Source organism: Apium graveolens, chromosome 7 (genome assembly GCF_009905375.1).
Source record: "Apium graveolens cultivar Ventura chromosome 7, ASM990537v1, whole genome shotgun sequence".
In the NCBI taxonomy this organism is placed as follows: domain Eukaryota; kingdom Viridiplantae; phylum Streptophyta; class Magnoliopsida; order Apiales; family Apiaceae; genus Apium; species Apium graveolens.
The window spans coordinates 212647746-212651493 of record NC_133653.1 but is presented as its reverse complement, the minus strand read 5'-3'; the positions used below and the strand labels follow the sequence as shown (position 1 = coordinate 212651493).

Below are 3748 nucleotides of genomic sequence, written 5' to 3'. Positions count from 1 at the left end.
AAAGAGTTGCTTATCTTTAAATAAGTTTTTGTAGCACATTCCTGTATACTGAAATTTCTTAAACAATTAAAGGTTGTAGGATATTCTAAGTTATGTTGACTACTAGAATGATATGCAAAATAGGTTGGCTAATTATATATATTAGATGCCATGTAATTTTGCATAAATGAAATAATGTCAACTGCTATGGAAATACTATCAATGGATAATCTGCAAAGCTGTAAATGGATGACATAAGGCACCTTCAACGAATGATCCATAACGGACTCAACGAATAATGCTGATGTCTCGAGGAACATCAGATTCAAATAGCAGTTGAAAGCGACTTGACAATCACATGGGTTGATTGTCACAAAAGGAATTCGGCAGCCTATAATTATGTTTATGAGAACAAAGAAGCATTTCCATTTCCATGCTTACATATGTAAATCGGTGATATACAAACCAAGAGTAGCAAGTGGAATAATAATTTTGATTGAACTAAGAAATAAAAAAGTTAAATCTATTAGGAATTTCCAAGTTCTTTCTTTGTAACTTTACTTGTAAGCAACTGTGTGCATTCTTGCAGCCCAGAGTTCTCTATCAATATATCTCTGGTGGAAAAGATCAATCCACCTGAAAGTTTTTAAATCCTTGTGTTTAATTACTTTGTGTTTTGAATACATATATATTTCATTTCTGCGCACTTGCATATTCAAACACAAATATATTTTGGTAAAGAGTTTTATTAATTTCCAAAAGAAACCAAGAATTACATTCAACCCCCCTTCTAAAATTATATTGTTAGATTGTTTGGGAATAACAAGCCCCAATTTCTGATTTGATATTGAATGCTGAAGCTGGTGTTGAAGTTCAGTAGATAGTATCAGTTCCAGTTGGTGATGAATGATCTGTCCATGAAACAAAATCTAATGATGGTGAAGATGTCAATACTTCTAATCTGAATGACATTATAGATCCTGATGATGATCTATTCTTCCCTGAAGATATGCCTAAACATGTGAGGCAATAAAAGATGAAAGAGTTTGATGCTAAGAAGAAACATGATTTCTTTTATGATGTATGGAACAAGAAATGAAAGGATATTGATTATCCTATTTCAAAGAATTATGCAGTCGATCATCTGGATACAACTGAGAAGACCATTCAGAATCTTGATATGCTTAATCATCTAAAAACATCTACTCTAGTGGTTAGATCTCTGCATTCTGCTCAGGAAGCCACCACTTCTCAAATCAATCAGATCATAGAATCTTTCATGGCTACAAAGCTGACTACTGTTAAGTGGCATTTATATATCCACTTATAACGCTTCGTAAAGCTTCGAATTGATGTTTTGTATTCAAGTTATTTGTGTTTTTGATGTGTTTTTGTAGTGTTTTGCATTTCAGGCATAAATAAAGGATCAAGGTGATTTAGCATTGCTTTGATGCTAAAATGGTGTTAAGAAGTTGTTGTGAAGATCGTTTGTGCAAAGGACATCAAGAACCAGCAAGTAAAGAAAGCAATTTTAGTTTTTCCAGAAGGACAGTGCGCTCGCGCTGTGATAGCGCACGACCGCGCCAGAGAAGAAGAATGTCAGTGCGCCCGCGCTAGTGAAGCGCGCGCCCGCGCTGGTGAAGCACGCGCCCGGGCCAGTTCGGGATTTTAGATTCCTATTTCAATTAGAAAACTATTTTTCGGGGCTTTTAGATTAATTGGGATGCTATTTAAAGACAACTTAAAGACATTTCTCAAAACAGAGCTTAAGGAGAAGACGACGAGAAGACCTATAGCATAATTCAACGAAGGCGAAAAAGATCTAGTTTATTATTGTGATTCTTTATTCTAAGTTGTAATCTTGGATGCTCGTTTCTTGTTTGTTGAACCTATACTCTGGATTACGTACCTTGTTTATTATTCATGTTTATAAAGACCTAGTTTATTATACCATGCTTTCATCGGAACCCACGGTTATGATGAGTTCGGCTATGAACTAATCGTTATCGTGGTGTTCTAACGGATTTACTTATGGATTTCAATAGTAAATCTTATTTTGATACCTTAGTGTGTGGTGATTGTATGATATCTTAGTATTAGTTATGCTTATTCATCTTATGAGCGTCGCGAACTTATAAGATAGCGTGTTAATCTCTAATAAAGTGATAGTGAATTTAGAGGTTTAGTACTTGCCATGCTAGCATAGGTTCATGTATTTGTTATGCATGATTTATAGGTAATTTTAACCATCTTACTTGCCCTATGTAATCACGATAGATAACTTGCGCATTAAACCTTTGTGTTGTCAAATTCTATAGGCATATAGGGTCTCAACATACTTGGTGTCTATTCAACTTCTATCTCTTTTGTGGATGTCTGGTAGTATGTTATTTGTGCAACGAAAGTTGGCATTTATCAGTTTCGTGTTATCTGATTAGTTGTCATCATCATTGCATGCTAATGTTAAGAACAAAAGGACTTTGAATGAAGTATTTAATGAATTTAGAATCCCATATTTGTCTCATATAGTAAATTAATCTTCATTCTCTTAGTTATTTGCATGTTAGTTAATATCTTAGTTATAAACAAAAATCAATTTGTTATTCGTCTTAGCATTGAATAATAACCATATCATTATTACATAAGTGCATAAATCTTAAGTTAACCAAAAGAGTCTCTGTGGGAACGAACTAGAATTAATTCTATATTACTAGCGGACGTGTATACTTGCGTGTATTATTAACGCGTGTTTTCGTCCTAACAAGTTTTTGGCGCCGCTGCCGGGGACTCGGTGTTAATTTTTAGTTTATGTGTTTGTCAACAGTGATCGTTAAAGTTCATTGACTCGGACATTGTTACTTACTTTTTTCCTTGTCATGTTTCAGGTACTCTAGCGAGCGTGTATGCATACGTGTTCTCGGTCTCGTAAGAGAACACTAAATCAAGCTGAGGAAGAAGTTGAAGTAGCTCAGGAAGTTTTTGAGGAAGTCAAGAAAGTTGATGAAGAAGCACTAATTGAGATGGTAATCAAGCAGAAACTCCAAAGGCTTTAATGGACTATTCTCAGCCTAAGATCAATGATATTCATTCCAGCATTATCAGGCCAGCCATCTCGGCTATCACCTTTGAGATCAAGTCGAGCACGATTCAGATGATACAGAATTCAGTTCAGTTTGGGGGTTCTCCTATAGAAGATCCCATCATGCACATCAGGGATTTCATCGAGATCTGCGACACTTTCAAGTTCAATGGGGTGTCTGAAGATGCTATTTAGCTGAGGCTTTTCCCATTCTCTCTGAGGGATAAGGCTAAGTGTTGGTTACATTCTCTACCAACGAGTTCTATCACCAAATGGGAGGATCTTGCTCAAAAGTTTCTCACTAAATTCTTTCCTATGGCAAAGACGGTTGTAATCAGGAATGCTCTTACTCAGTTTGCGGAGTAATCTGGAGAATCTTTGTGTGAGGCTTGGGATCACTACAAAGAGATGCTTAGAAAGTGCCCACACCATGGCATGCCTAATTGGATGATTATTATTTATTTCTACAATGGTTTGGGCGCACAGTCTAGACCTATACTTGATGCAGCGTCAGGTGGAGCCTTATGGGCCAAAAGCTACAATGAAGCTTATGAGTTGATTGAGCTGATGACAGCCAATGAACACCAGAATCCAACGCAGAGAATGTCGCAAGGAAAGGTAACATGAATTCTGGAAGTGGATACAACTACTTCTATAGCTACTCAACTTCAAGCTTTAACGATGAAAGTG

The 3748-nt window shown here is 36.2% G+C and overlaps 1 non-coding gene across 1 annotated transcript; it reads right to left on the bottom strand.

The window, feature by feature from the left end:
- Positions 1 to 3388: 3388 nt before the first annotated feature.
- Positions 3389 to 3495, bottom strand: LOC141675512 (small nucleolar RNA R71). Its single transcript, XR_012556160.1, has one exon. It is a non-coding gene; the product is annotated as a small nucleolar RNA R71 (small nucleolar RNA).
- Between the last annotated feature and the right edge of the window lie 253 nt (positions 3496 to 3748).